This window comes from Coregonus lavaretus, assembly GCF_964263955.1.
Source record: "Coregonus lavaretus genome assembly, contig: HAP1_SCAFFOLD_899, whole genome shotgun sequence".
Lineage (NCBI taxonomy): Eukaryota > Metazoa > Chordata > Actinopteri > Salmoniformes > Salmonidae > Coregonus > Coregonus lavaretus.
This window is the reverse complement of record NW_028161602.1, coordinates 64,109-74,805: the sequence shown is the minus strand read 5'-3', so window position 1 is coordinate 74,805 and position 10,697 is coordinate 64,109. Positions and strand designations below refer to the sequence as shown.

General features: G+C 38.9%; 1 pseudogene across 1 annotated transcript; it reads right to left on the bottom strand.

Annotated features, from left to right (window-relative positions):
• Window positions 1-5,286: 5,286 nt before the first annotated feature.
• Window positions 5,287-7,666, bottom strand: LOC311120360 (NLR family CARD domain-containing protein 3-like; annotated as a pseudogene). The gene is made up of 2 exons: window positions 7,456-7,666; window positions 5,287-7,078 (listed from the first exon to the last, which is right to left on the bottom strand). The product of its transcript is annotated as an NLR family CARD domain-containing protein 3-like (transcript).
• Window positions 7,667-10,697: the final 3,031 nt, after the last annotated feature.

The following is a 10,697-nucleotide window of genomic DNA, read 5'->3' as shown; positions in this document are numbered from 1 at the left end:
GAAGCACATCCTTCCTCTGTGACTAGACAGCCTGACAGCCTGCAAAGAGTCAAATCATATTAAAACCACACTGATATTCTTTGGTGGTGAAAATAGTGGCAGTATATTTTTTCAACTTGTTCAGATATATCAGAGTCCTGAAACCTGCCATATCTATTCATAAATTAATGTATCATTATTAGAAATGACAAATTATCAAAGTATTGCTTGTAGAGAGAAAAATATAAAAGTACAAATATTTGTGCAGACTGACCAGAGCAGTTTAAAAAGCAGTATCAGTCAAAAGACAGACAGTGAGGTATCAGATTTAGATTGTATTGAGTATACAGTCCACACCATATCTATTTTGACAAAGATAACATTTTAAATGTGGCTCTATACTCCAGCATTTTGGATTTGAGACCAAATGTTTCATATGAGGTGACAGCATATAATGTCACCTTTTATTTGAGGGTATTTTAATACATATCTGTTTCACCGTTTAGAAAATGAAAGCACTTTATGTATCTAGTCCCCCTATTTGAAGAAGTCAAAAGTATTCTGACCAATTCAATTATAGTGTATTAAAGTAGTCAAAAGTTTAGTATTTGGTCCAAACTCGTTGGTTGCATTTGAAGTTTGTTTTGGTTGTGTTTTGGGTTACGTTTTGCCCAATAGTAACTGAATGGTGGATGATGACTGGAGTAATTTTCTGTCTAAGTGAGTAGATAACATGTTTCTAAACACTACTAAATTAATCCTGATGATGCCTTGATTAAGAAAAATCATGAATGAATCATGAATAATAATGAGTGAGAAAGTTGCAGAGGTTACAACAAAACATGCTAACCTCTCACCATTACCAATAACAGAGGGGGTATGATCCTTGTTCCTCTGTAACTTTCTCATTCATCATCATTCACGATTCATTCATGATTATTCATAATCATGGTAGCATCCACTGTGACTGCCATGATTGAGATAGATCATGAATGAATCATGAATAATAATTAATGAGAAAGTTAAAGAGGCTACAACAAAACATGCTAACCTCTCACCATTAACATCAAATAAAAGGTGACATTCTGTAATGTCACCTAATATGAAAAATTATATCTCAAATCCAAAATACTGGAGTATAGCACCAAATGTAAAACTGTAAGCTTCACTGTCCAAACACATATGGTGTGGACTATGTGTGCCTGGTAAACACATGTGGATCTGGTGAACAGTTATCACTTGTTGACCAACTACAGGAATACTGACCTCAGAGTCTCCAGTTTACAGTGGGGATTCCCCAGTCCAGCAGAGAGCAGCTTCACTCCTGAATCCTTCAGGTCATTGTTACTCAGGTCCAGCTCTCTCAGGTGTGAGGGGTTTGACCTCAGAGCTGAGACCAGAGAAGCACAGCCTTTCTCTGTGACTAGACAGCCTGACAGCCTGACAGAAAATTGTGGCAGTATATTTTTTGTGTCCAGTGTATGTGTGTGTGTGATACACTGATACACTTGCACACATACACACTGGACACACACATACACACACACACACACACACAGTCTTTATATAACTTAGTCCAAGTGGTGGTCAGAATGTTTGTCTTAACTAGCCTGATAACTCCAACATGTATGTTATGAACATTGACATAAACCCTCTACATACTTGAGTTTCTCCAGTCTGCAGTGTGGATCCTCCAGTCCAGCAGAGAGCAGTCTGACTCCTGAGTCTCCTGGGTGATTGTAGCTCAGGTCCAGCTCTCTCAGGTGTGAGGGGTTTGACTTCAGAGCTGAGACCAGAGAAGCACAGCCTTCCTCTGTGACTAGACAGCCTGACAGCCTGCAGAGTCAAATCATATTAAAACCACACTGCTATTCTTTGGTGGTGAAAATAGTGGCAGTATATTTTTTCAACTTGTTCAGATATATCAGAGTCCTGAAACCTGCCATATCTATTCATAAATTAATGTATCATTATTAGAAATGACAAATTATCAAAGTATTGCTTGTAGAGAGAAAAATATAAAAGTACAAATATTTGAGTAGACTGACCAGAGCAGTTTAAAAAGCAGTATCAGTCAAAAGACAGACAGTGAGGTATCAGATTTAGATTGTATTGAGTATACAGTCCACACCATATCTATTTTGACAAAGATAACATTTTAAATGTGGCTCTATACTCCAGCATTTTGGATTTGAGACCAAATGTTTCATATGAGGTGACAGCATATAATGTCACCTTTTATTTGAGGGTATTTTAATACATATCTGTTTCACCGTTTAGAAAATGAAAGCACTTTATGTATCTAGTCCCCCTATTTGAAGAAGTCAAAAGTATTCTGACCAATTCAATTATAGTGTATTAAAATAGTCAAAAGTTTAGTATTTGGTCCAAACTCGTTGGTTGCATTTGAAGTTTGTTTTGGTTGTGTTTTGGGTTATGTTTTGCCCAATAGTAACTGAATGGTGGATGATGACTGGAGTAATTTTCTGTCTAAGTGAGTAGATAACATGTTTCTAAACACTACTAAATTAATCCTGATGATGCCTTGATTAAGAAAAATCATGAATGAATCATGAATAATAATGAGTGAGAAAGTTGCAGAGGTTACAACAAAACATGCTAACCTCTCACCATTACCAATAACAGAGGGGGTATGATCCTTGTTCCTCTGTAACTTTCTCATTCATCATCATTCACGATTCATTCATGATTATTCATAATCATGGTAGCATCCACTGTGACTGCCATGATTGAGATAGATCATGAATGAATCATGAATAATAATTAATGAGAAAGTTACAGAGGCTACAACAAAACATGCTAACCTCTCACCATTAACATCAAATAAAAGGTGACATTCTGTAATGTCACCTAATATGAAAAATTATATCTCAAATCCAAAATACTGGAGTATAGCACCAAATGTAAAACTGTAAGCTTCACTGTCCAAACACATATGGTGTGGACTATGTGTGCCTGGTAAACACATGTGGATCTGGTGAACAGTTATCACTTGTTGACCAACTACAGGAATACTGACCTCAGAGTCTCCAGTTTACAGTGGGGATTCCCCAGTCCAGCAGAGAGCAGCTTCACTCCTGAATCCTTCAGGTCATTGTTACTCAGGTCCAGCTTTCTCAGGTGTGAGGGGTTTGACTTCAGAGCTGAGACCAGAGAAGAACAGCCTTCCTCTGTGATTAGACAGCCTGACAGCCTGCAAAGAGTCAAATCATATTAAAATCACACTGCTATTCTTTGGTGGTGAAAATAGTGGCAGTATATTTTTTCAACATTTTCATTTATACCAGTGTCCTGAAACCTGCCATATATATATAATTATTAGAAAAAATCATAATATTGTGTGTAGAGAGAAACATGTATAGTACAACTATTTGAGTAGACTGACCAGACCAGTTTAAAAAGCAGTATCAGTCAAAAGACAGACAGTGAGGTATCAGATTTAGATTGTATTGAGTATACAGTCCACACCATATCTATTTTGACAGTGAAGCTAACATTTTAAATGTGGCTCTGTACTCCAGCATTTTGGATTTCAGATCAAATGTTTCATATGAGGTGACAGTATATAATGTCACCTTTTATTTGAGGGTATTTTAATACATATCTGTTTCACCGTTTAGAAATAAAAGCACTTTATGTATCTAGTCCCCCCATTTGACGAAGTCAAACGTATTCTGACCAATTCACTTATAGTGTATAAAAGTAGTCAAAGTTTAGTATTTGGTCCCAAACTCGTTGGTTGCATTTGCAGTTTGTTTTGGTTGTGTTTTGGGTTATGTTTTGTCTGATAGTAACTGAATGGTGGATGATGACTGGATTAATCTTCTGTCTAAGTGAGTAGATAACATGTTTCTAAACATTACTAAATCAATCCTGATGATGCCATGATTAAGAAAAATCATGAATGAATCATGAATAATAATGAGTGAGAAAGTTACAGAGGCTACAACAAAACATGCTAACCTCTCACCATTACCAATAACAGAGGGGGTATGATCCTTGTTCCTCTTTAACTTTCTCATTCATCATCATTCACGATTCATTCATGATTATTCATAATCATGGTAGCATCCACATGAATGTAGAAGTGAAACATCTTCTATTCTTACTGACAATGCAAGTGAAGTGACTCCAAAATGACAGGACATTATTCACCATTCAGTTTCTATTGGGAAAAATATCATCCAAAACACATCCAAGACAAACTGCAAATGCATTCAACAAGTTTGTAGAATCACAAGCTTGATGTAATCACTGCAGGTAAGGAATATGGGACCAAATACTAAACTTTTGACTAAATTAATCCTAGTGTGTGTGTTTGTGTGTCCAGTGTGTGTGTGTGTCCAGTGTGTGTGTCCAGGTTGTTTGTGTGTCCAGCGTGTGTGTGTGTGTCCAGTGTGTAAGTGTGTGTCCAGTGTGTGTGTGTGTGTGTCCAGGTTGTGTGAGTGTCCAGTGTGTGTGTGTGTGTCCAGTGTGTGTCAAGTGTGTGTGAGTGTGTCCAGTGTGTGTGAACCAAAACAAACTGCAAATGCATTCAACAAGTTTGTAGAATCACAAGCTTGATGTAATCACTGCAGGTAAGGAATATGGGACCAAATACTAAACTTATGACTACTTTAATACAATACAAGTGAATATGTCCAAATTATTACAACTTTTTCAAATGGGAGAACTAGATACATAAAGTGCTTTCATTTCTAAACAGTAACACAGATATGTATGAAAATATCCTCAAATAAAAGGTGACATTATATACTGTCGCCTAATATGAAACATTTTATCCCAAATCCAAAATGCTGGAGCATAGCACCAATGAGTGTGTGTTCATTGAGTGATACAGGAATACTGACCTCAGAGTCTCCAGTTTACAGTGGGGATTCCCCAGGACAGCAGAGAGCAGATTCACTCCTGAATCCTTCAGGTCATTGTTACTCAGATCCAGCTCTCTCAGGTGTGAGGGGTTTGACTTCAGAGCTGAGACCAGAGAAGCACAGCCTTCCTCTGTGACTCCACAGCCTGACAGCCTGACAGAGAGATCATCATGATTTCACAAACACACTGTTAATTTAACACCAGTAGTGTAGAAGGACAATGGCAGATGCATTTGGTTTATTCTCTCAAACAACATATAGATTCATCTTCCGTCTCCTAGAATTGTATGGTCATATTGTTATACTAATGTGAACACCAATGCACTGATTCAGTACGTTTTTCTATTTAATATTATATATTATATACATATTATAATACATATATTTCTCGAAACTGAATATTTCTTCCTGATGATTAGTTCTTATATGTCATTTGATGTACTCACAGAGCAGCTCTGGAGGCTTTGACCACTGGCAGCAGCCTCAGAAGACCTTCCTCTGATCTGGAGTATTTCTTCAGGTCAAACACATCCAGCTCCTTTTCTGAAGTCAGCAACACAAAGACCAGAGCTGACCACTGTGCAGGTGACAGTTCTTCTTCTGAGAGACTTCCTGATCTCAGGAAGCTTTGGATCTCCTCCACTAGAGAATGGTCATTCAGTTCATTCAGACAGTGGAACAGATTGATGCACCTCTCTGGAGAGGGATTCTGCCTGATCTTCTCCTTGATGTACTTGACTGTTTCTTCGTGGCTCTGTGAGCTGCTTCTTGTCTTTGTCAGTAGACCTCGTAAGTACTTCTGATTGGACTCCAGTGAGAGGCCCAGAAGGAAGCGGAGGAACAGGTCCAGGTTTCCCGTCTCACTTTGTAAGGCTTTATCCACAGCACTCTTGTAGACAGTAACTTCAGTAACTTGCGGATCGGCCATTAGATTCTCATTGTTGTTGATGAATGAGAGGAACACATATACAGCAGCCAGAAACTCCTGAATGCTCAGATGCACGAAGCAGTACACCTTGTCCTGGTACAGCCCACGTTCCTCTTTAAAGATCTGTGTGCACAATCCTGAGTACACTGAGGCTTCATTGACATCAATGCCAGCCTCTTTCAGGTCTTCTTCATAGAAAATCAGATTGCCATTCACAAGCTGTTGAAAAGCCAGTTTTCCCAGTGACAGAATGCTCTCTTTATTCCAGTGTGGACCTGTCTCTTCTTTCCCAAGATACTTTTCATTCTTCTGTTTGGTATGAAACATCACAAGGTGTGAGTACATCTCAGTCAGAGTCTTTGGCATCTCTTCTCTCTTGTCTGTACTCAACATGTTTTCAAGGACTGTTGCAGAAATCCAACAGAAGACTGGAATGTGGCACATGATGTGGAGGCTCCTTGATGTCTTTATGTGTGAGATGATTCTGCTGGCCAGGTCCTCATCACTGAATCTCTTCCTGAAGGACTCCTCCTTCTGTGGGTCATTGAACCCTCGTACCTCTGTCACCTGGTCAACACACCCTGAACGGATCCTATTGGCTGCTGCAGGTCGGGTAGTTATCCAGAGGAGAGCAGAGGGAAGCAGATTTCCATTGATGAGATTTGTCAGCAGAACATCCACTGAGGTTGACTCTGTGACGTCAAAACAAATCTTGTTCTTCTGTCTAAGGGCAGTCGGCACTCATCCAGACCATCAAAGATGAACAGAACTTTGTACTTGTCGTAGTTGGAGATCCTTGATTCTTTGGTTTCGATTGAGAAGTGATTGAGAAGTTCAATCAACGTGTGTTTTTCACCTTTCATCAAATTCAGCTCCCGAAAAGGGAATGAAAATACAAATTGGACATCCTGATTTGCTTTTCCTTCAGCCCAGTCCAGAATTAACTTCTGCACAGAGACTGTTTTTCCGATGCCAGCGACTCCCTTTGTCAGCACAGTTCTGATACGTTTGTCTTGTCCAGTTAAGGGTTTGAAGATGTCTTTACATTTGATTGCAGTCTCTGGTCTTGCTTGTTTCCTGGTTGTTGTCTCAATCTGTCTCAGCTCATGTTCATTATTGACCTCTCCTGTTCCACCCTCTGTGATGTAGAGCTCTGTGTAGATCTTATTGAGAAGTGTTGGGTTTCCTTGTTTAGCGATCCCCTCAAATACACATTGAAACTTCTTCTTTAGATTAGATTTGAGTTCACGTTGAAGTATCACAGCACGCTCATCTGAATCTAGAAATAACACAGAGGATATTAATATTACATCTGTTTTAATGCCTACAGTATTGTAAGACTGTCTTATAAAGTTTAAATTATAGTCATTTATTCTCTTGTCTGTATAAATGTGTAAATGTTTTCATAATGCATTACACACTGGTGTGACTGATTTATATAATTATTGATGGCATTAATAATGTTGTCTCTCTCTCCTCTTCTCTCTGTCTAATTTAATCACCACAACACATCCCTGCTGCTACTTGATGAGGTCACTAGGTGTTTTGTTAAGGCTGCTACAATATCATTGAGTTACACAGCTACTTTAGCTGTACTTTAGCTACAGCTTTTAAATGTTCTAAAACAGAATTCAACATGAGGCAGACAGCTCTTACTTTTCTCCAGTGTGTCAGCAAGCTCCTTCTGGTTCATTTTCCTCAGGACGTGCAGTGTGATCTTCAGAGCCCCCTCTCTGGCACTGCTCTCCTGCTTCTCATCTTCAGCATCCACCACTTCCTTATCCTGCTTCTGAATCTCAAAGCCTTCTGGGAGTTCTGGACTAAGAATCCTCTTGAACATCTTCAGCTCGTTCTTCACAAATGTCATAATATTCTCTTCAAGCAACTGAAATAAATCAAGTAAATAAGTTAAGCAAGAGACTAAATGCTTTCTCATTAACACATGAATGAATGATTGACAGATCACCTTTACTTGAGGTAAACAAAAACAAATGTACATAACAGGACCACATACACTGAATATGGAGGCCAGGTCTGTTTGATGACTCTGGGAAGACTGACCACTGAGAATCTCTGACTCTGATCTCTCCTGTTGGTTTCTGTGGACAAAACATGAGATTACATCTCCTCATCCAAGGAGTGCACACACACACACACACACACACACAGAGGGAATGTAGTGTTTGTTTAATATTGTTTTAGGTCTATGAAAATGGAAAAAAGGATTAGCCTATGGATTATGAAAACAACAAAAAGAAATGGGAAAATGGGAGAGGAGAAATGACTAGAGACAGTGTTGTTTAACTCACAGACCATGACCCATGAGTTCTTCTTACCTTTGTTCAGTAGAAAAGTCTCCCTCTCTAAACACTATAGGTTGTTTCATAGACCGGTCACTCTTCATGGACACACAGCTGGGTACAGGGGAGGCTGGTCTCTCCTGATTGATTGGACTTCAACACAACAGATACAAACATTACATCTCTCATCTACTCTGAGCTCAGATGGGGAAACATATGAAGAGTTTCATTCTAACACGCCATTTTCAGAAATGTTGGTAAATTAGCTTTTATTGTTTAAAGAAATTATGAAAGAGATTGGTGTGTTTTTTCACTAGCTAATCATGGCATGGGATTGTCCAATGACAGACATGTATTTGTTTAAAATCCATCACTTGATGGTTTCATTTCAGAGAAAAAATGCTATATTGCTGCCTCACTCTCAGAGAAATCAGTAGTATTGCTAGGTTTTACACAGTAACAAATGTAACAAATAACTACATTTGTAATAAAGAACTGTGGTCCTCAGTAGCTCAGCTGGTAGAGCACAGCGCTTGTAACGCAAAGGTAGTGGGTTCGATCCCCGGGACCACCCATACACAAAAAAAATTAATGTATGCACGCATGACTAAGTCGCTTTGGATAAAAGCGTCTGCTAAATGGCATATTATGTACAACATTCAATACAGTAATATGAGATCTGTATGTAAAACTTTTACATTTTAGTCATTTAGCAGATGTTCTTATCCAGGACTGGTTTCCCAAAAGAATCTTAAGGCTAAGTTCATCGTTAGAATCTTCCTAGGAGCATCATAGATGCTTTTTTGCCCTTCCGCATGACTTTATACATTTATACATATTATTTATACACAGAAGATCTCCAGTAAACATAGAATCACATGGTTTATCCGTCTATTTGTGACCGCCGATAAATTCAGAACAAAGTTGAGTACAAATACAAAGTTGCCAATGTCTTTGCAATTGATTCAAACAAGGGACATATGCAATTTTTTTCAAATGAAAACCGAGATGACTGCATTAAAATATAAACAGTAGGCTATAGTCCTATTTCAATCATATTGAAATGTATTAAATGTTCAATATATTTAGTTTTATTTTGCTACTTGGAGGCTACTGTCTGTAGATTGTCTCAATATATTTCATGATGTGTAGCCTAACATGTGAACAATGATTTGCCAAATCTGTGATTTAGAATAAGCCGCCTCAATATTTGCAGCCGTAGGTGGTAATATCTCTCTAGGAGCTGATCTATCATCAGTATTGTGAATTAATTATAAGATAAGATTTTAATGGAGAAAACTGATCCGAGAGCAGCGCTCCTTTTCTTTCGATCCTATCAGTATCGACACATGCTCCACCGGACGTGATACCTTGTCATGCTGCTGATCCAGTTTCTACTGGTCTGCCTGCGGATATGGAACTCTGACCTGTTCACCGGACGTGCGACCTTGTCCCGAACCTGCTGTTTCGACCCTCTCTCTCTCTCCTTCTCTCTCTCTCTCTCTACCACACCTGCTGTCTCGACCTCTGAATGCTCGGCTATGAACAGCCAACTGACATTTACTCCTGAGGTGCTGACGTGTTGCACCCTCTATAACCACTTATTATTTGACCCTGCTAGTCATCTATTAACATTTGAACATCTTGAAGAACGATCTGGCCTTAATGGCCATATCCTCTTATAATCTCCCCCAGCACAGCCAGAAGAGGACTGGCCACCCCTCAGAGCCTGGTTCCTCTCTAGGTTTCTTCCTAGGTTCCTGCCTTTCTAGGGAGTTTTTCCTAGCCACCGTGCTTCTACATCTGCATTGCTTTGCTCTTTGGGGTTTTAGACTGGGTTTCTATATAAGCACTTTGTGACAACACTGCTGATGTAAAAAAATATATAATTGTGGTACGCATATGAAGCAGACCAGGCCAGGGTTTAGGGTTTGAGAAGTCAAAGAAGTAAAAATGACTTCCTTAGTTGTTAGTAAAAAATTGTTTAACTCAGCATTGTTGGTTAAGGGCTCGTAAGTAAGCATTTCACAGTAAGGTCTACACCTGTTGTATTAGGAGCATGTGACAAATCTAATTTGGATTGATTGATTTGTTCATTTTATAAATGTTCTGTCTTTAGTAGTTGAACACATTATTACTTCAACCTCGTGAAAGTGACAAACTGACACGTTTTCATGTTAGTCAAAAACAACTTCATATGGAAGGAGTGCCTTTGATTTGACGGCCTGCACATGCGCAGTTCGGCGTGAGACGACCGTTCGGCGTGAGACGACTGCTCGACCTGATGACATGTTTTTATGCATGACCTTCAAATTAAATTAAATGAAATTGTATGTCACATGCGCCGAATACAACAGTGGTACACTTTACCGTGAAATGCTTACTTACGAGCCCTTTCCCAACAATGCAGAGTTAAAAAGTCACAAAAATTAGCTAAATAAAAAAAGGAAATAGTAACATAATAAAATAATAATAATGAGGCTATAAGGAGTACCAGTACTGAGTCAATGTGCAGGGTACCAGGTGGTTGAGGTAATAACTAGACTATATACAAGGAGTACCAGTACTGAGTCAATGTCCAGGGGTACCAGGTAGTTG